Here is a 22,766-nt window from a genome sequence, read left to right on the forward strand (position 1 = left end):
AGACCCTGAGTTGTATAGCTACATGCATCATGAAACAGTTACTACAGAGTTCTAGAACAGACTGTCAGCTAGAAAGAATGGCCTTGTGGATGAAGGTGTGTGAATTTTCATGGTCAGAGCACCCCAGCTTTTGAGAGCATCTTCTTTGCCAGAGTGTCTGTGGGTACCATAGACTGTAAGCATCTTTCTTTCCAGAGTGTCTGTGGGTACCATAGGCCGTGAGCATCTTCCTTAACAGAGTGTCTGTGGGTACCATAGGCCATATAATGTAGTCACTTCTTTAAGGGTTCAGCTCTTGCTTTGACCATTTCTCCATCTGGATCCTTGTATTTTGTGGAGGAAATGTGTACCCTTGCCTCTTACCATGCATTGGAAGTAGAAAGTTTGTTTTCAATTTATAGGTTCACAAACACAAGAAGCTTTGTTGATCCTCCAATAAAACTTCAGGTTTTGGACTTTGACTTAAGCTGGAATCAGTTATATGTGAACCTAAGATTTTTCCTGAGTGGGGAACTTGCATTTCGTATTCTGAGAAGAACATGAATCTTGGGGCCACAACAGGGTCAGAATGCTGTTTGGGTCAGGTTTGAGTGTGTCTCTCCAATGTCTGTGTATTGAACACTAATTTTTTTTACATTTAGGTATGGGTGTGTTTGCTTATTTTGTATGTGTATGCAGGAGTGCATACTTTTGTGTCACTGTGGGGGCTCATGTGTACTGTGGCTCCTGTATGGCAGTCAGGAAACACCTTGCCCAAGCCACTTTTTCTCCTTCTACCATACAGGGCCTGGTTTCAAACGCAGGTTGTGAAGCTTTGGGACAAGTGCGTTCGTTCCTGGAACCATCTCCCTGAACCTTGTGTGCTGGATTTTAGCATTCACTATGAAGTATTAACTGACTAGAAACTTGTCCTGGCTGTGTTATATGGAGCCGAGACCTTGTGAATTAGTTACATTGGTGCAAAGTCAGCAGCTTTACTGTCAAAGGGAGAGAGACACACATTTGTGCTGTGTACCATCCTTGCCATCTGAGGCTCCATCCCATCTGGGGACCAAGAAAGCCATTCATTGCCAGAAGTGGATCCTTGCCCTTAGCCCTCCAGAACTGTTAGCCAACACCAACTCTCTATATAGTGCCTCAGGTATGTTGTTACTTTAATGCAACATGGGCTGATATTCAGAGTTAGGATATGGACTCCAGAGTTTGAGGGTATTGCATATAGTTCATGAGCATTGCCAACTGTGTTTGTTTCAGCTCAAGGAAACCCAGCTTCAGATGAAAGAATCTTATACTTGAAATCTGCCACAATTTTTTCCCTTATAATCCTTCAAGCATCCACAGGAGCTTGTAGCTGCTGAATAATGGGGCTGATTTAGCCATCATTTTTCAGGAAATACAACCTCAGAGTAACTAATCCTCTTCAAAGATAGTTTTGAAATCTTCCAATACTTACATCAGGTTCTTGGAGGTTGATGGAAAATACCAGTTACCAACACACAAAGCAATATATCTGCCTTTCAGGGTAAGAAAAGTGAGATTAAATGGGTGTGTAGATATTACATTTGTAGCTATCAATATGTTAATACAAACTGAGTAGATGTTGCGACAATATCAACCACAATTTTATTTCTCCAGAGAAATTTGTAAATATCTGCTGACTCATAGAAGTACATGAGAGACCCACAACTACTCTGAAAAAATAAAGATTTCAGTGTATGAACATGCACACACACACACACACACACATATAAAGTCTAAATGAAATGATCTGATATGCACAAGAGTATTTTACAAAAATATAAAATATTTCATTAAGAAAATTTTACAAGCCAAATATAGTTATTTTTTTGAATGTAGACATCAGTAGAAATTGTATTTGCTAAAAACAACAAGATCTTCATTCAGGAAGCTCAAATCATCTCTATAGCACAAGATATGGTATCATCCAATGACCAAAAGCTTATTTCTGAAGTGTTAAATAAGAAGATAAACAGCTGTAGTTGTGGATAAGTCAAACATTGAAACCACTTCAAAGTTTTTATGTAATGAATAATTTTCTCTAATGTTAAACGAAAAATTCTTTGTCAAAAGTTACCATTTATCTCTGGAGAGACTAGAAAATAAAGACAGCAAATATACAGATACGTATGTATCCATAAACTAGTGTGTCACAAGTGACACAAAGCAGTGTGTTCATTTATGCATAAAAGTTTACAATTATATATATATGTATGTTATGTTTAGTAGCAATATCTAGTATTATTTTCAAATTGTACTCACTCTCCAGCAGAAATTATCTTTTTCACTTTTATTTTATTTAAATATTCTATGCTTAAAGTTTGAAGGCACCCATATAGAGACAATAAATCTGTCACAATGGGTTATGTGCCTTTACTCATCCAGGAACACGCACACACATACAAATCAGGGCAAGATGGTAGCAAGAATTTCATTCATGGTCAAAGATATGAAACTGTTAAAACTAGATGAACAAAATCGCCCCAAAATTAAAGAGAAAAAAATTATCTTATTTTTCTCTCTATTTTGCACTACTTCCCCATGAGTCTGAAAAGAATCGTCTCCACTCCAGGCTGCTCTTTAGGCTAAAGTCACCTCTATAAACACCTTTAACTTTTCTTTCTGTATGTCCATATGATACCCCTCTGTCCTTGATTGTAGGTAAATTGACTGGGTCTTATTGAAACAAAGCCATTCTAGCCACAAAAAGAGTCTAAAGAACAAGGAGCCAATGACTATGAATGGGATCCACAGCTGCCTCTGTCAATCAAGGTTTGTCTTTATGATGGGCAACTGAGGAGGAGCCTCAGAAAACCAAGATGGCCTCATACCTGCTCTGACAGAGCAACAGGAACAGCACATTTGATCCCAGCCTCGTGGACATAAGGCAGTTTCAGAGGATGGTGAAAATTAACCACCTTAGAAGCAGGTAAGACAGTGTGGGGAGATCAGCTGTTCTCAGCTCTTCTCTGTGACACAGGCACACAGGACACAATTTCATCTCTTCTGTAGTGTCTACTGGTGTTCATCAGTGTTCCCAGAATGAACAAACTATGACAGGACATATAAAGCCCTAAACACAACTCCAAAATAATAACATCTGCCTGAATGTGTATAGAGGGACAACGTTCTACTGCACAGTGTTTTCAGAGAGTTTTCTTAGAGACTAGTGGTTTTGCCTTGCTTTGTTTTTAGCTCAGGCTACTGTAATAGAAATTTACTGCTTGACATCAGGCCGGAGGGTTTTTTGCATGTATAATGAGCAATATGTGAAGCAGTAATTTTGGGATCACAATTTTAAGCCTAAACCATCAAACCTTCAAGGTGTCAGCCTTAAGAGCAGTAATAAGGGCTGACAACTTGAAAATGGAGGAAGGCTTGTGAATGATGGCTAAAACTCTTGACTTCATTATTTCCTTAGTCACACTTGATTTCCAAGCCTATCTTCTTCAGGAATTCACTAATCCTTATCTTGATGTAAAGTAATAGAAGAGATCAGTCAGTAAAAAGATTAAATTTATTGCAAAAGAAGAAAGTGGGTTAACCTCATAGGAATGCAAGACTGACACACTCACCTAGGAGCAGACTTCTCTACTCAAGGTCAACACACAAAAACATCCTGAACTTGGAAGGGATTAACTGTTTCTTAGGAGAGAAGGCATGTCTCTTTGAATAGCTTATTGTTCAAGGTAAGCAAAAGCCATTCTTGTATTGACAGGACTGGGTATTGCCATGACAATAGGAGCACAGTCCTATGCGATCAACCAAGGACAGTTCACCCCCTGCATCCTGTGGGAGGGTTTTCATTTTTACTTCAAAGGGCAAGCAAGCTATTGGCATAAAAACAAGCAGGTGAGCCCATGGAATTGAATTGAAGACTATGATATTAACCACACACCTATGAACACCTGATCTTTGACAAAGAAGCCAAAGCTATTCAATGGAAAAAAAGAAAGCATCTTTCACATAATGGTGCTGGCAGAACTGGATGAGGACATACAGAAGATGGCATGAACAAAACTTAAGTTCAAATGGATCAAAAACCTCAACATAAATCCAGCTACACTGAGCCTCTCAGAAGAGAAATTGGAAGGTACCCTTGAAAGAATTTGCACAGGAGACCACTTCCTGAACATAAAGCCAGTAGCAAAAACACTGAGATTGAAAGTTAATGAATGAGACCTCATTAAACTGAGAAGCTTCTGTAAAGCAAAACACACAGTCAACAAGGCTAAATTGCAGCCCATAGAATGGGCAAAGATCTTCACCAACCCCACATCAGACAGAGGGTTGATTTCCAGAATATACAAAGAACTCAAGAAGCTAGTCACCAAAACACCAAATAATTCAATTAAAAAGTGGGGTATCATACTAAATGGAAATCTCAACAGAGGAATCTAAAATGGGAAAAGACACTTAAGAAAATGCTCAAATTCCTTAGCCATCAGAGAAATGCAAATCAAAACAACTCTGAGTTATCATCTTATACATAACAATAGCTAAAATCAAAACCACCAATAACAGTTTATGTTTGAGAGGAAGTGGAGAAACGGGAACGCTAATCCATTGCAGATAGGAGTGCAAACTTGTATAGCCACTTTTGAAATCAGTATGGTAGTTTCTCCAGAACGGGAACCAGTCTACCTCAAGATCCAGAAATTCCACTCTTAGGCATATACCCAAAGAATGCACTTACATACAACAAGGATATCTGTTCAACTATGTTCATAGCAGCATTATTTGTAATAGAAACTGGAAGCAGCCTAGATGCTCCGTTACCAAAGAATGGCTACAGAAAGTATTGCACGTTTACACAATGGAGTACTGTTCGGGGGTGGGGGAGGGAGATGTGGAATCTTGAAATTTGCAGGCAAATGGATGGAACTAGAAGAAACCATCCTAAGTGAGGTGACCCAGTCACAGAAAGAGAAACATGGTATGTACTCACTCATATATGGATATTAGACATAGAGCAAAGGATTACCAGCCTACAATCCACGTCTCCAGAGAAGCTAGGAAACAAGGAGGACCCTAAGAGAGACATGCATGGCCCCCAGAGAAGGGGAAAGTGACAGGAACTCCTGAACAAATGGGGAGCATGGGGGGAGTTGAAGGATGTAGGAGAAAGAGGAGAGGAATGGGGAGAACATGGGGGAGCAGGAAGGTTGAGTGGGGAGAGGAATAGAAGAGAGCAAGAAAAGAGACACATCAATAGAGGGAGCCACTATAGGTTTAAAGAGAAATCTGACACTAGGGAATTGTACAGATATCCAAAAGTATGTCCCCAACTAGGACCCTAAGTTATAGTGGAAATGCTACCTTAAATACACTTCCATGATAATGGGATTGATGACCACCTTAAATGCCATCCTAGAGCCTTCGTCTAGTAGCTGATGGAAGTAGAAGCAGACACCCACAGCCAAGCACTTATGCCAAACTCCTAAAATTCATTTTCAGAGAGAGAGGAGTAGTAAACCAAGGGGTCAAGACCATGCTGGGAAACCCCCGAAACAGCTGACGTCAGCAAATGGGAACTCATGTACCCAAGGCTGACTGACAGCTGGGGAACCAACATAGAACCAAACCAGACCCCTTGAACGTGGGTGTCAGCTAGGAGGCCTGGGCAGTCTATGAGACATCTGTAAATGAAACCAGGATATATCCCTAGTACATGAACAAACTTTGGGAGCCCATTTCCCAAGGATGGATACTTTCTTAGCCTAGGCCCTTCCCCAAATGACTTAACAGAGTTTGATGATCCCTCATGGAAGACCTTACCCTCCCTGGGGAGTGGATGGGGTAAGAGATAGGGGGTTCAGTGGGGGGCATGGGATGGAGAGGGAACTGGGATTGTAATATAAAATAAGATTGTTTCTAATTTAAATAAAATCTATTAAAAATAAAAAAGAGGGCAAGGGCATACAGTCTCTGTCAGAAGGTTGTGAGTGTCTGTGTGTGTATGCATTTATGCATGTGTGTGTGTATGCGTTTCTGTCTGTGTACAGACACACATCTCAAGAAAGCATAATAAATACACACACACAAAAAAGGCCTTGAAATGTCAATACATGATAAAACATATTTAAGTGTGAAACCAGGACATTTTAGGTTTCTAAAATATTAATGTTATTTGGGACATGTGGAAGAAAAAACAAAGCAGAGAGTCCAGGTCAACATGAATGATTCTTTCTCTAAGTTAGTGTAGCAGACAATGCAGGAACAGGGAACGGAGAAGGAAGCTAGGGTCTATAAAAGGTGAGAGGAAATGGTGTTGTTCTCCTCAGGTGCATCTTGACAAAGAAAAAGAAATAGGAAAGGGGAAGGATTTCTTTCTAATCAAAGATTTAAGAAACTTTACCAGAATGAAAAGAAAATAAAAGACACCAGCTAGGAATGATATGAAACTTCACACCTGAAACTTTCCAGAGGAAAATGATTTCACTTAGGAAGTTCCTGGGATAAAATGAAGTTAGTCATTTTTTTATTACATGTCAGAAGAAAATGTTGGGGAAAAAGCAGACTTTTTAAGCACGCTAAAGGACACTGAGAGCATCTAGCATTTTCCGTTCAGCTAAACCGACTTTTGAATCAGTTGGCAGCCAAATCATATTCTCAGTCTACAGCGCTTTAGAAACTTGGTCGCACCAAACCCTATAGTAAATCAGTGAGAAACATTCTTCTCACTGTGTGGAAGCCTGCTCCATGAGCAGTCATACTGTAAAGCTCTAAGCACAGACACAATGAGTGGAACTTTTCCCTTTTCTTCAGCTGATGTTTTCTGAAATGGGGATGTGGCTCAGGTGGAATTTCTTTGGAAACAGGAAAGATAGTGGTCTTAAGCAGACTTGGTGTCTGCGTGCAAAATGCTCCAGTTCACTCTGCCATAAACACCACCTTGTCCTGAGGACATGAGAAGCTCAAGCACTAGGTACCCGTTTGTGGTTGTTCATTGCTCTTTGTAATAAATTCACTCCTAGAAGTGGGGCTTGGCATTTGTTTAAACACATTTTTTTAAGGAAAAGCTAAAAACAAATATTTTGAAAGAAAACCTTTCTGCTATGCTTTTCAACTAAACTGAAAGAGAATAGTCCAACACAGCTTCTCACCCTAGTCTTGAAAGGCAAAGTGGAGCGTTCCCAGAATTTTCCTTTGTGCTTGAGAAAATAATGACTCAATCAATTAAAATCACCTCAGAAGCAATCTGTGAAAGTCACTTTCCTATTCTAACATCAGAAATGCTGATCAATAATTGAGCTCTTTTTTATTTTTCTGTTTTCTTTGGAGCTTCATTAAAAAGAAACAGTTTCTCCCATGCAAAATAAAACAAGGGATAAAAAGAAATTCAAAATCACTGTGGAAAATTTGTAACCTTTCCCCAGCAGGAGGGAAGTTAACTGTGCAAACAGGTCATTCAAAATGACTAAGTGCTGGCTTGCCTCTGTGCCCCTTGGATGGGTCATGATTATTTACAAAGCAAGTTTACCCTGGCATGGACCTGGTTGTCGACTAACAAAACACAAGTTGGCTATGACAGGCCCTTTATTAACAACAAATCGATTATGCCAAATGAGGGGAACACTCTGGAATGAAGAATAGGAACAGCATTTACCCCTAATGCAGTTTGCATGTTTTGGCAGACATCATAAAGACAAGATCTAGGGGATGTATCCAATTTGCATATTACTTTATTAACATTTATATTGGCCAAGAAAAAGAGGTCACATGTGGACCCCGGAAGTCACCACCTATATGGAAGATGTTTGGCTTAATCTAGGCAGATGGAGAAATCAGCAAGAAGGGAAGCATTGGTGGCACGTGCTGGCTGACCACTCAACATTCTTCCTGCTTTTTCACTTCAGGAATCATCTCCCTTTGATCTTCTTAAATGTTGTTGTGCACAGAGAAGCTTTCCTCTTTGACACCATACATTCCAAGACTGCACTGGAAGGTAAGTGGCATCTTCTTATGAAAGCACTAGACACTGGAGACTTCCCTGGCTGTGAAAGATATATTTTAAATGCATCCTTCTCCTGGGGGTGAGCAGTGTCAGCTGTTAGGGAATGCCATTATTAATCTCTAACTCATCTTCTAACCCCACTCTTTTTACCATGAGTTGATATATTTCTTTCTGGATCTTTGAAGCATATCTGTAATTTTGCAGAGTACCACTAGCCTAGTTGGCTTAACGTGTCAGCTTGACACAATCCAGAGTCATCTGAGGGAGTCTCAAGTAGGGGACTGCCCAATCAGATTGGTCTGTGGCTATGTCTGTAAGAGATCGTCTGGAATGTTGATTGTTGAGGGAGAGCCCGACTTACTCTAAGCTGTGCCATCTCCTCCCAAGTGAGCCTGGCTATATACAAAAGGGAGATGAGCATGAAGACAATCCAGTAAGCAAAGTTCAGCCATGGTCAATGTCTGAGTTCTTGCCTTGATGTCTCTCGATGGCGCACTGTGACCTAGAAGTACAAGAGAAAGTGAACTTTTTTCTTTCCTCAAGCTGCTTTTGGTCACGGTGTTTATCACAGTAACAAAAAGCAAACTTGGACAACACCATAACACTGTTATTATAATTTCAAATGTTTCCTTGCCTGAGATGTTCATATACCAGAGAACCTATGCATTTCCTTCTGTAGAAGAGGTATGACTGGTAAATGACACAATATAATGGAAACTACTCTAAACTGCTTATAAGTAAGAAAAAGCATTGGTCCTGAGTCCCCTAACAGCAAACACATAAAAATACTTTACATAGTCATTTGAAAATTGAGTTTGCAATGGACATTATTTAAAAGTATAACAACCACTTCTTTATGTTGGTGTTGAGATTTTAAATGGTCATGATATAGAAACATTAATACCCTATAGAAAAGCTTGTTAGTCCTGTAAGATGGAGGTTTCCAAAAATTTAAAGGCTGTGTAATAATGCCTCTGGATAGGGAATGGACTCAAAGAGAGCCTTGAAGTGTGTTTGGTGAGATGCACATGGTATGTTACTCTGTGGTTTAGATGGCCACCTCTAGTAAAGTTACAGAGACCTTGGGCAGACGTGACATACTCAAGAGGAGGATGGAGTAGAACCTCATGATATTCTCTTTGCATCTCTTAAACTTCATGTTAGTTGAGTAAATCAACTCACAGAAGAAAAAAAAAGCAACAGGTATCTTGGCTCATGGTTGCCAAGGTCACATGAGCAGTAGGGAGCAAAAAAGTACTCTTGGAAGTAGTAGTTAAACAAAAATACTTACCTCATGGAAGCTGGGAAACACAGAGAAGAGTAGACCGTATGAAGTTCAGAGATTTAGAAATGTCATCTTAGAGAGTTGCTTCCTCAAAGCAGACCCATCTTAGTGAGGGATGCTATTGCTATGAGAAAACACCATGACCATTTGGGAATGAAAAGGATTATTCCAATTTATAGCTTTCAGGTCACACTTCATCACTGAGGTTAAGTCAGGGGAGGAACGAAGACAGGGCAGAAACCTGGAGCCAGGAGGTAAAGGTAAGGCCAGGGAGGAGAACTGTGATTAGCTTGCTCCTCCTGGATTGCTTAGCCTGTTTTTCTTGTAGCACCTAGGACCACCAGCCCAGAGGAGGGCATGACCTACAATAGGATGGGTGCTCACATACCAATCACTATTTCAAAAAGTAGTTTTACAGGCTTGTTCATAGGCCTATCTGGGCAGGGTCATTTTCCCAATAGAGGTTCACGTCTCACTGATGATCCTGTCCTACCTTAAACTGGCATAAAAGTAGCCAGTATAACACCACTTCCTGCTTTTCATCTTCTAATAATGGCATCAAATTATGACTCTATTGATGGATTAACCCATTAGTGAAGTCAGAGACTTCATAATCTAAATATCCCTTAGATGTCTTATCTATTAGCAATTCTGCACCAAGAACCATGCTTCTATCTATAAACCTCTGGAGAGACACCTCATGCTCAAACATTCTTCCTGCCCTTAAAAATTAAAAAAGAAAAAAATCCAAAGGACAGCAAGATGGCTCAGGGGGTAAAAATGTTCTCTACCAAGCATGATGACTTGATCTAGATCCCTAGGACCCACATGGTGGACAGAGAGAACAAAATTCTGTAAGTTTTATTCAGACCTGCATGTATGCAGCATAAATAATTGTAACCAAGTTAGTTTGATGGTGCTTTGATGGCAATCTCCTATCTTGATTGAAATGGGTTTTTGAATGAAGTTGAAATTAATCTGTTCGAACCATTTGGCTTTTCGTTTATTTATCATGTTGAGCACCAGGAAGATGGGCATGGGTACAGTACATATAGTTTCCTGGAGGAAAAAATACAGAATAACAATGAGATAGTGGGATTCTTGAGTAATACTTCAGTTGTAATATTGAAAAGGCTTGTCAGTGTCATGTTGGAAGTGAGATAGATGACTCCTGTGGTGCAGTCAGATGACAAAAGAACCAGGAGGAAATAAGGACTAAGACACTCAGGGAAAAGATGGAGGGAGGAAGGAGGTATTGAAAGGGAGAGGGAGAGAGAAGAGAGGGAGGTAGAGGAAAGAGAAAGGAGAGAGAGAGAGAGAGAGAGGGAGAGGGGAAGAGAGAAGAAGGAGGGAGAGAGACAGGAGAGAGATGGGAGGGAGGGAGAGAGAGGAGGGAGAAAGAGAGAGGAGGAAAAGAAGGGAGAGAGAAGGAGAAAGGAGAGAGAGGAGAGAGAAAGAGGGGAGAGAGTTGGGAGAGAGGAGAGGGGGAGAGAGAGGAGAGAGAGGAGGGAGGAAGAGGGAGAGAAGAGAGACAGGAGGGGGAGAGAGGATAGAGAGAGAGAGGAGAGAGAGAGAGAGAGAGAGAGAGAGAGAGAGAGAGAGAGAGAGAGAGTATGCTTGAGGTTTTCCAAAGAGAATTCAGGATTAGCAGATGGTCAGTTTCAAAAGAACAAATTATAAGGTCTCCACTGTGGCTGGTGAGCGTCTTCTGGGGTCTTCATAAGAGGTGATACTAGGCAAGAATTCTGGAACTTCTTTGGAGTCAGGAAGCTGGTGGAGGGAGGAGCTACAGAAAAGAAAAGATGTTGTGTGACCAGTGGGAAGACATTCACTGCTGTGAGAAAAAATAACAGGGAAATGATGGCCCAGTGAAACACCTCAGACAGTAGACAGACCATGGCCAGGTTTGGTAAGCCCAGATACCTGTTACACATAAAGCCCATGCTTGAAGTTCACCTGTAGTTGAGAACATTCATGGATAAACTGCCATGGCATGATGAATCGTTTGGAATTATGTATGTATTAGTTATGGTTCTCCAGAGAAACAAAGCTGATATAGAATATATAGGATTTAATAGAGTGGCTTCCAAGCTAGGCTGAGTTCCCCAATAATGGCTGTCTCTTGATGCAATGCCTAAGAATATAGTCATTGTTTAGTCCATGTGGCTAGATGTCTCAGCTGGTCTCCAGCATGTTCCAGAGTCCCGAAGAAATAATACTAGTGATTGAATGAACTTGTCAGCAAGTGAGGGCAAGCAGGCAAAGAGAAAGAACTTACTTCTTTGTGTCATTTTTTATGATTTATTTGTTTATTACATATACTGTGCTCTGCCTACCTGCCAAAAGAGGACAACAGATTGAATTGTAGATGGTTGTGAGTCACCATGTGGTTGCTGGGAATTGAATTCAGGACCTCTGGAAGAGCAGTCAGTGCTCTTAACCTCTGAGCCATCTCCCTAGCCCCTTCTTTGTGTCTTTTACATAGTCTGCCAGCAGAAGGTGTGGCCCAGATTTAAGGTGTGTCTTCCCACCTCACAAAAACTGGATGCAGGGTGTGACTTTCCACTGCAAACTGTTCAGTCATAAAAAACCCCCGCAGTATCCCCAGCAGCTTGGGTTTTGGTTCTTTCCATGTGTGGAAAAGTTAACAACCCTGAATACCCATCAGAGAGTATCTTGCCACTTTATGCAGTTCGTGTAGCTTGGCAGTTGCGTTGTGGACTGATTTCCTTATTCACCTCAGTGAAACTGAGGAACAACCCACACGGTCCTTTTCTTCTATTCTGTGCCCTTTACAGGGTCTAATGACCCATTTAAGGAGACACACATCAACGCGGAATTCAGTGAAAGAAGTCAGACAGTGGTGGTATCAGAGAGGATCAATCAAAGTAAAAATGAGCAAGCACACGGCGAGAGAGATCAAATCCGACAGGAGACGTTCATTAGTAAGTCATGTGGTTATTCGCTTGGTAGCCATTTATGCAAGGTGCAGTGATATTTATCAGTGATTCACAGGTGACTAAGATTAGGGAGACCGGGAAAGGCTCATGAATAAACATTCTGCAGGGGAAGGCTTGCCCCTGTGGTCCAAAGCTGTGAGGCTGCACAGGCTACTTAGCCTATTTGCTCAGGACCTTGCGGCGGCGTTTATTCAGTAGAAGATCCTGGCACACAGCCGAGCCAGGCAGAGGAAGACTAAATCCAGAGATGGTGCAGGTCATCAGAGCCCTAGCTCGGCACTGGCGAGGGCTGATTCCAGGCAGAATTCATGCGAAGACCGCATTTCTAAGTCCCATGTGGAGAAATGGTGGCCGCGCGCTTCAAGGGGTGGGGGAGGGCAATATGCTTGAAACCAGCTGATGCTGCCTTGGCGGGCTTTGTGCATGGAACTGGCAATGTGGAGGGATGGCGAGAGGATAGAGGTATAAAGGGAGCGCTACCAGAGGAAAAAGCTGAAACGTGTAGCCTTTATGCTTTAATACCAGGACTCTTCCAGAGAGCAATGTATGCTTCTAACGGTGAGGAACACATGAGGAGCTTATGGAGGGGGGGGGGAGAGAGAGAGAGAGAGAGAGAGAGAGAGAGAGAGAGAGAGAGAGAGAGAGAGAGAGAGAGAGAGAGAGAGAGAGAGAGAGAGAGAGAGAGAGAGAGAGAGAGAGAGAGAGAGAGAGAGAGAGAGAGAGAGAGAGAGAGAGAGAGAGAGAGAGAGAGAGAGAGAGAGAGAGAGAGAGAGAGAATCTGTTTATTACTTTTGTCAGAAGTACAAATTCCATGTGGAAATCGTTGTGTAGGGATGCATTTTAAGTTTTAATTTGTAGGAATGTTCAGAGGGAAGGTGCAGTAGAAAAAAATGAACTTGGTTAGTGAGTTGGAGGACTCAGAAGCAGCAGCAGTGTTTGGGTGGTGTGCGGTGTAAGGTAAGCACAAGAGAATGCAAAGACTGGGCAGAGTCAGTGTCAATTGAAAAGGATGGGAGAGCCACCGTGTGAGGGTCGGATGCTTGGAACTTCTCTATGGTCCACTCATGTGTGGCTCTGTGATCTAACGCAAAGACAGTTAACCTTTGGATTTCCTCATTTTTCTCTTCAGAGTTCACACCAGGACCCGGTTTAACAGAGCAAGGGCTGAAGGAAATAAAAGCCAACTGTTAAGACCTACTCCTAATTGTGGGTGTAGACTGCAAACATGAAACATGCTTCAGCTAATGTGTTACTAATGCCCCTAGTACAGAACTTATTCAAATATGCAAGCCAAAATGACACCTATAAGGCCATTTTGTAAACATTTATTTCAGATGAGTTACAATGGTTTATACAATGTGATTCTGAAAATGCAGTGACTATAGCTTCAGAAGATTGCCAAGATTAACATGACTGATATGCACCGGAATGGTTAGAATATCACAGAGCTTGCATTTCTTTCCCTGTACTGCAAGTGTGCTGGTATGGAAAGTTGATACAGAAGGAAAGTTCCAGGTTTTCTTTCTCTATTACAGAAGTCAGAATTGCTCCAAAATCTGTGACGTACACTGCTTGCTGGTAGCAGTTTGTGCAAAGCATGCTTGGTTATTTTTGCAACAGATTATTGTGACTACAACACTTGCAGTTGAATAAGGCATGAAAACTATTAATTATGTGCTCAAAGTCAGTGTTCAAGAGGTAGAACTACCCAGTAGGACTATGGTCTGCTATGCCATCATGCCTGACGGGAAGTCTAATTATGACTTGAAATACTGGTTTTAATTTTAACTTTGCTGAGAAATCGAGTGACATTTTTTTAATGGGAAAATAATCTAGAGCTGTGATTGCTATCACATTAAAATAATAGCAAATATTACCTAATAAATATTGGAGAAATACATTTTTTTTATTTTTCTCCAAAATTCCTGATCTAACCAGCATTTATACTATCTAGATGTGTCCCTCTAAAGACCATTAAGTGAAGTCTTCTTCTTTATTGTGTCCTTCATGAACTGTTACATTTAAATGTCTGTTAATTGGAAAATATATGTCAAAGATACATTAACAATGGTCTGAGTACCACTATTTTCTTTTATTTTTCCTTTTCTTTCTTTCCTGTTTTTATTTTTTTGGTTTTATGAGACAAGGTTTCTCTATATTGTTTGGGAGGCTGCCCTGGAACTCGCTCTGTATACCAAGCTGGCCTCGAACTCCCAGAGATCTGCCTGCCTCTGCCTCCTGAGTGCTGGGATTAAAGGCATGTGTCACCAATGACATTATTTTCTTTAACAGAACTCTTGACTAAGTTACTTGGATTAATAGCCATTAGGAGGCATTTGCCCTAGAATGTTTTGACCTTAGCCCATGGGAGGCATCTGTTTCAGTCGACTGTGAGCATCAAGTATTCTCTGTGATGACTGACCTTATTAATCTGTTCGGCATTCATTAGTCAGTTTTGTATCCGTTTTCTGAAGTTGTCAGTCGCAATCTATGAAATGTTAATTCTGTGAGAATGGCCTACACATTCTGTCTCAACATTTTAACTCTGTGTTGACAATATTCCCGTCAGCAAGTAAGTTCGAGCTTGGAGGACGCACATGCTAAAAGAGCAGACTGGAACTCAACACCGAGTGTCCCCTGCCTTGGCAAATGGCTACCTAAAGGATTCTTATAATTTGCTGTAGTGTTCAACTAATGACACATAGGCAGCTTGGGGAAGCAGTGGGAATACAGATGCTGTAGTCTGATTGCCACATCCAGCTTCTACTCTGCATTTAAGAATACCACACAAAAATGGGACAGAAAGCCATGTCATAATGAGACTTCCATGGCCTTAACATAGCACTCCACATTAGTGCCCGTGCATCTAGAATAAGGTGTTTAAACATTCTAAGGGTGAATTTCTGTGTCGGCAAAGTTAAAAATAATAGCCACGACCTCATGAAGTGTTTTACATGTAAGGATGCAAGTGGAAGGTGTGATGTATTATGGGCGCTGACTCTCAGAAGCATCTGTTATTGTGTGTGAAGTATGCACCTTGAACAGATAGAGCATTTGTTTGATGCACAGTACTGCTTCACACACTAAAGTGCTACTATTATTTAGGTATTTCACATGTATTTTTATTTACTTACATATGTGAATATTTTTTCAAATCAGAACTGTATCTTCTAGGTGTTGCAGCTTGGGCTTCATGGAAGCTGCCTCTCATAAAGTCAATAGATAATAGGGAGTCTTTTAGACAGCATGTTATGAAAACGTGGTCTGCAGTTGGAGATGCAGGACATGGGGTGATGCCACAGTATGTCTTCTACCCAGTGTTGGAGTTCTGCAGCTGGGGCCTTTCTGAGTGTCTTTCGTGGTGACGACTGGTCTCTGAACTCACATGAACCTGGGATTTATGCATATGTAGGTCCTCCAAGAAGAAGGGCCTGCCTTTGAACACAGCAGCTGGCTCCAGCCAAGAGCAGTGTCCCAAGATGACTTAGAGTTTAGTATTATCACGTAGCAGCTGTGAGTACAAATGTTCCTGACCTCAAGAGGTCTGACCAGCAGCTGAGAGCACCCATCCTACTTATTGCCTTCCCATTGGCTGTGTGTTCTGGAGACACTTCCGAAACATTATTCAGTGTTGATTTTAGTGGCCCATGATGAGCTGTTTCCCTGAATCCATGGAAGGCACATTTTTAGATACTCACTGTATGTGTGGAATTTGTGAAAATTGGAAGCAGTGGTTTTGCTTTAAAAAAAATAGACCAGTGCCCATGAAGCCCTACATATTAACAGGTAATCTAGTGTCAAAATAAAGTGAACTTCATAAAGTAAATAAAACCATGCCGAGGGCTCAGCTTATCCTGTTCTTGTCTGTTTATATTTCTCAGGACTTTTGTTCCAGAAATATTAGGGGGTTTAAAGTGAGGAGCAGAATGGATATATTAGCAAGATAGTTTGGAAACATGCAAGGAGTTTTCATAGAATAAAAATAAAATACTAAAAAATAAAATGTGTAAATAAAAGAAAAGGGAAGTTAGGGGTCAGAAACTAGTTTAGGGAAAAAAATGATCATGAACTGTATAAAACAACAGTTCCAAGGCATTATTTCAGAGATAGATCACCTACACTGTGTGCAGAAAAGAACAAAGTTCTCACCTGAATTAGAATCACAAGAAGAACTTTAGCACCAGTTAAGAAGTTGTGGTATGAATGGGCATCTTTTGGATATATGCCTAAGAGTGGAGTTGCTGGGTCTTGTGGTAGGTTTATTCCCATTTTTCTGAGGAATCTCCATACTGATTTCCAAAGTGGCTGAACCAGTTGGCACTCCCACCAGCAATGGAGGAGTGTTCCCCTTTCACCACATCCTCTCCAGCATAAATTGTCATTGGTGTTTTTGATTTTAGCCATTCTGACAGGAGTGAGATGGTATCTCAGAGTTGTTTTGATTTGCATTTCCCTGATGGCTAAGGATGTTGAGCACTTTCTCAAGTGCCTCTCAGCCATTTTAGACTCCTCTATTGAAAACTCTCTATTTAGTTCTGCAGCCCACTTTTTAATTGGGTCCTTTGCTGTTTTGGAGACTTGCTTCTTGAGTTCTTTGTAAATTTTGGAGATCAACCCTCTGTCAGATGTGGGATTAGTGAATATTTCTTCCCATTCTGTGGGCTGCCTTTTTGTCTTGCTGACTGTGTCCTTTGCCTTACAGAAGCTTCTCAGTTTCAGTAGGTCCCATTTATTAATTATTGATCTCACTGTCTGTGCTACTGGTGTTATGTTCAGGAAGCTGTCTCCTGTACCAATTCGTTCAAGGGTACCACCCACTTTCTCTTCTAAGAGGTTCAGTGTGGCTGGATTTATGTTGAGGTCTTTGATCCATTTGGACTTAAGTTTTGTGCATGGCGATAAACATGGATCGATCCGCATTCTTCTACATGCCAGTCTCCAATTATGCCAGCACCATTTGTTGAAGATGCTTTCTTTATTCCATTGTATATTTTTAGCTTCTTTGTCAAAGATCAGATGTTCGTACGTGTGTGGGTTAATACCCGGATTTTAATTCGATTCCATTGGTCTACCTGTCTATTTTTGTGCCAATACCAAGCTGTTTTCAGGACTATAGCTCTATAATAGAGCTTGAGGTCAGGGATGGTGATGCCTCCGGACGTTGCCTTGTTGAACAGGGTTGTTTTGGCTATCCTGGGTCTTCATATATGGATTTTAGACATACATCTGGGGAGTGCCAGCCTACAATCCTATGGCCAGAGAGTCTGGGAAACAGAAACTTCATTTAGTGGCTGATCGAAGAAGAGGCAGACTCCCTTGGTTAAGTACTGAGCTGAACTCAAGAAAGCCAGTAACAGAGAGGGAGGACTGGTGATCAAAGGGATTAAGACTGGGCTGGTTTAACCCCCAGAAACAGCTGACCAGACAAAGGTTAACTCTTGAATCCGAGGCATCAGCCTGGGAATCCAGCGTGGGACTGATCAATACCCCCTGAATTTGGGTGTCAGTGAGGAGGCCTAGGTAATCTATTGAGCCTTGGGCAGCAGATCAGTACCCATCCCAAGTATACACACGGACTTTGTACTCCCATAGAACAATGTGAGGTGCACTCTCACCCTGAACTCTTGGGGAAGGGTCTAGGCCCTGCCCTATATGAAATGACAGACTATGGACACCCCCATGGAGGGCCTCACCCTCCCTGGGGGAATGAGGGGATAACGGGGGGGGGGTTGGGGGGAGGGCACGGGAGGAAGGGAGGGAATGGGAGAGGGACCTGGAACTGACTTGTGAAGCAACCTCGTTTCTTATCTAAATTTAAACTGGAAAAAAAAAAGTTGTGGTAAACACTAAGACAGCCCAAAACCAGTTGTGGATTTGTTTGCCATGTTTGAACATCATTCAGAGGAAGGAACCCTAAGAAGACAGCTGATGAAGTCACCATATCTCGGGAAAGAGGTGAAAGCCAAGCAGCTAGCTATCCTTCAGGACTCCAGACGACATCTGACCTCTGCAAGATGGTTGCTACTGTGATTTAACTGTCATTGCACTTTTCAAACTTAGGTTCTTCATGGGCAAGCGTGACTACTTAATTGAGCAGTAAGTCGTCAGTGAGTGAGGCCAGGGGGAGCCTGTGTGGAAGGCAGAGGAGTGCCTCAGGGTTTCTCTTAACTATAATTCCTTGTATCAGATTAACTACTGTGGATAAACCAGAACAGGAATAAAAGTCAAAGTGTGTATGTGTGTGTGTCTGTGTGTCGGTATGTGCCTGTGTAAGCAAGCATGTGCACATGTGTGTATGTGTGTCTCTGTGTGTGTCTGTGTGCGCATGTGTATGTATATGTGTCTATATATGTGTATGTATGTGTATATGTTTGTGAGTAGGCATGTGTGCATGTGTACACGTGTGTACGTGTGAGTGTGCATGTTCGTCTGCTGTAAGCAGCAGAAGAGAGGGATGAATGTTTACAGACTCCCATTTGGGGTGTGATTTAACCACATTTGTTCATAATGTCTGTAAAATTACAGGGTACATGGGGTTCCCCCTGATATACCAGGCACAAGATGGAGGTAAAGCTGATTTCTACAACACAGACACACCGGCATGTGCTTATGCACATGTAACTGCATATGTGCTCAGCTAGCCCTCCATTACCCCCCATATTCCCTCCCAGTCCCGACAATCTCATTCCTTCTCAGCTCGCTCCCCTTCTACTTTCAGGATGATCTTGTTTGTTTGTTTAGCCTGTTGACTTCAGTGTGGGCTGATCATATGCAAGTGTGGACTAGGGGTTATTTCCAGGAGTGGCTCATCATTGACTCTACCACTGAAGAAAATGTCTCCCGCTCCGCTCCAACAGATTCTTGGGGAGCTGCTGTCTGTTGTTAAGACCCTCCTCTTAGCAATGCTGACTGTCTGTACATCCTCACATAGCAGTGGACTCCTCATCAAATAACATTGGACATCCATGTTCAGGTAAAAGAAAGCTTACTTCCCTTATTCATTTTGTTGTTTATGCGTGTATAGACTTCATTATCCTCTGGCTTGAATGCTGGGCAAGCATCAGTGCCATCTTAGTCAAAATAAACACAACTTACTTTAGAGGAAGAAGGCCTAAGGAGTGGGTAGCTAGCTACTTTAACAATTAATTGCAATTCTGATTTAGCATAAAAACGTGTTGTATATTAACTCGTTGATTTTCATTCTATAAGACACTTAGACTGTGCACAGTTCTAGTCCTCAGTCCGTTTACTCAAGGCTGTGTTCTCCTGATCTACAGAAACAAATATATGCAGATTATTTTCTTTAATCAGTGAGTTAGTTATACATTAATTATAACACTGAAACAATATTGCAGATCCTATTCTCACCATTCTGACTCAAAAAATGTGCATGCTTCCTCTATATTACAGCAGTCTTCTGGTTTAATATTTGGAACTGATTTATAAAATAGCATAGACAGGCTAAGTGTTCAGTCTGTAATTTTCCTAAATCTGATAGGATGGGATAATAAGCAGTTGAAATATTCTAGAGCTACCTTTCAAGCTCCAGTGACCACAAGCCTAGTCTCTCTCCTAATATGCCAGATGTATTGCTTTCCATTGGCAATTTTCATTTCCAGTCTTGTAACCCTGCTATTTGTGTTTATTGTTATAATTCTTTTTTGTGTGTGATATGATGATGATAAGAAAACTGGTCCAAGCACTCCTGCTGCTTCTGCCTGCAGTCAGCGTGTAGTGCAGCTCCCTTGTCTTGGGTCTCTGTCTTGCCAATCTTTTCCTGGATACCTGATTTCTGAGCAGATGCTCTTTTTAATTTCATCCCATGTTAATTTTAAATATTTATTCATTGAATGTTTCCAGTCTCCTGCAAACCGGGAGCTGATATTTTTTTTTGTTCCACATCCATAGTGCTCATTAAATTGTTGCCTCACGGCTGTTTCCTTCTAAGAGGGTTAGCTCAAAGAAAGCGACCAGAGTGGGAGCACTGAACCCAACACCTTCTGAATGCATGGTGACTTTTGACTGAAGGAATGAGCTATAATAGAACATGACTGCACAGCTGCCGTGCTCCTGGCTATAAATGAAAGAAAAGAATAGGATGGATTGGCACTTTTCTCACTGGTTTCTCAGAGAGCACCATAGAATTATCATTTCGAGGGCAAGATGATTGTTTGCCTACTTGGCCTCTCTATAAACCTGCTGACCCCATAGAACAGTTAAAGATCCAAAGGCCAGCTGTTCCTGTTCTCTGGTTGAGTGTGGCTGTTCCTCCACACCCATTCTGGGACCAAAGATTCTTTCCTTCTCTCTCTTTCTTGTGGTTTGCTGGTCTTCTGACTCCATGGAAATAATTCTCTTCCATTCCACCTGCCTCCCTCCCTGCACAGAGCTTCCTTAGTCTCATAGCCAATCTTTCCTTCCTTGATGTCACTGGGACTCCTTTGCTTGCCTTGACTGCCCTCAGAAAACTCGCAGCTCAAGCTGGGAACCTGGGGACGTGGCCACAGCTCAACATCTTAATACGTATGTTGCCACCGAATGTTTTGCTTAAAGGCATTAGCCTATATCCCGATGAAATGCACCCTCGTGTGAGTGACCTAATAACTGACTGAATTCTTTAGGAAACCACAAAACCCAAGCCCAGGTGTCACAGGATGGATGTGGAGAGTTGGCCAACACAGAGCTGCCTTTCCAGGCAGATATCATTTGTCACCTTACGTTCTATGAAATATCCAACGTCAAGATCATACGTGACTCCTTCCATGCGGGCATTGTGCACAGAGCACAAGTGCCTAGGGCCGTCTGTCCTCCCCTCTCTCAGACTCTGAGGACTTTGTATCTCACATGCTTCACAGACCTTCGCAAAGCTCTTCAATATAAATGAAAGCTTTTCACAGCATTTGTACAGGAGGCTTTCTACTGAAATTGTCTTCTCATGTTTTCCATAAGTTTTGCGTGGCCCATTCCGGCTTCAAACTTGTAGGGATCCTCCTGCCTCAGCTTCCTGAGTTTTAGGATTAGGCCTGTGCTATCTAGCTTAAATGTATTTACCAATACTATATATATATATATATATATATATATATATATATTAGTTTTTAACAAATGTTCTCTTTTACTGACTGACATGCGTGAATACATGTACTTATGAGATGCAAAATGACAATTTGATTCATAACTAAATCAAGTAATAATTAAATTAGGATAATTAGTACATCTATCACCTTAAAATTTTGTCAATTCTCTTATAGTAAAATGTTCAATATGGGTGGGGATGGAGGGACACAATATTTTAAAAGGATTTTACAGAGTCGAGCTACAGAGGACCATCTCATTTTACTGTCCAGTTGTCCCTTTCCATTTCTCAAGCCCCTTCCTATTTCTCCCTCACCTTCCCCCTTATCAGTATCACAGTGCTGTAGTTCCTCCTGAGGTCTGCTTGTGTAGAATGGTCATGAATGGCATTGTGTGTTGCTAAAAAAAAAAAAGGCATTCCTAGTAGGACAGTGTTCCATCATGCTTTCTGCCACAACATCTGCTCATCTGCTGGTGGGCTTTCAGGGATGTCATATTGATTTGTCAACAGTCCTGTAATGACCACAGGGGACAGAGGTTTAACTGCCTTTAGTACACATTAGGAATAAGATTTGAAGTTCTATTTTTAGTTTTTTGAGGAACTTTTACAGTCTTCCACAATGAGTACTCTAATAGCGATGTCCCTCATCATCTGTGTATAAGAGTTTCCTTTCTCTACAATTTTAAATATTAGGAAAGTGTGTGTTTATTCAAGTGTGTATCTGTTCAAGCGTGTGTGTTTTCACTCAAGTATGGGTGTTTGCTCAAGTGTGCATTTTTGCTCAACTGTGTGTGTGTGTGTGTGTGTGTGTGTGTGTGTTTGCTTTGTTTTGGAATAACTGTCTTTCTACCTAGGGAGACAGCAGGTCCATTGTGGTGGTTCTGATGTGCAATTTCTTAGTGGATACCAATATCGGAAAGGTGCCCATGCCTGTGGTGGTCATCTGTGTGTCTGAATCTTTTTCTTCAGTTGTTCTGGTTATCCATAAGTCCTTCTGTGACTCCCCTCCCATTTGCTAGTCATCTGTAAGTCTTCCAGTGTCTTTTTGCCTCCTAAGTTCACAAAGTCACTGGATCATTTGGACTTTGCAACTTGGATTGTCTTAGATCCTCATAAACTAGAATATTAACTCCTTGTCTGATGTGTAGTCCACATCTGTATTGTTTTCTCCTTCTGATTTCTGTGTTTTGGGTTTTATTCAGCTCCTTCCTTTTCAGTGGAGAAGTATTTAGTACTGCAATTTCACTTGTCGGTTTTGATTTCCACGCATCTGCAGTCATAGCAAACATGTCCTGACCTGGCCAATGTCCCGAAGGGTTTCTTCAATTTCCTTCTAAGAGTTTAACATTTGTGTGTTTCTTTAATTGTTTTCAATTGATAATTGTAGCTTGTAAGAGATAGTAGTCTAGCTATACTCTTCCGCATAGTGATAGCAGATTTTCCGAACATTGCTTTTTGAGAAGCAATTCA

The 22,766-nt window shown here is 41.4% G+C and overlaps 1 long non-coding RNA gene across 3 annotated transcripts in view; it reads left to right on the top strand.

Moving 5' to 3' along the window:
- The window catches only part of LOC110343432, a 134,262-nt gene extending 115,074 nt beyond the window's left edge, over window positions 1-19,188 (top strand). For 2 of the 3 annotated variants that reach the window (XR_002385702.2, XR_002385701.2), the window contains 4 exons: window positions 785-1,141; window positions 2,680-2,947; window positions 7,878-7,966; window positions 19,078-19,188. This is a non-coding gene — a long non-coding RNA (uncharacterized LOC110343432). The remainder of the gene's footprint in view (window positions 1-784; window positions 1,142-2,679; window positions 2,948-7,877; window positions 7,967-19,077) is intronic. The other variant, XR_002385704.2, reaches the window with a different exon arrangement.
- The last annotated feature ends 3,578 nt before the right edge of the window (window positions 19,189-22,766 follow it).

The sequence above is a fragment of the Mesocricetus auratus genome, unplaced genomic scaffold (genome assembly GCF_017639785.1).
Source record: "Mesocricetus auratus isolate SY011 unplaced genomic scaffold, BCM_Maur_2.0 Super-Scaffold_100009, whole genome shotgun sequence".
Classification (NCBI taxonomy): Eukaryota; Metazoa; Chordata; class Mammalia; order Rodentia; family Cricetidae; genus Mesocricetus; species Mesocricetus auratus.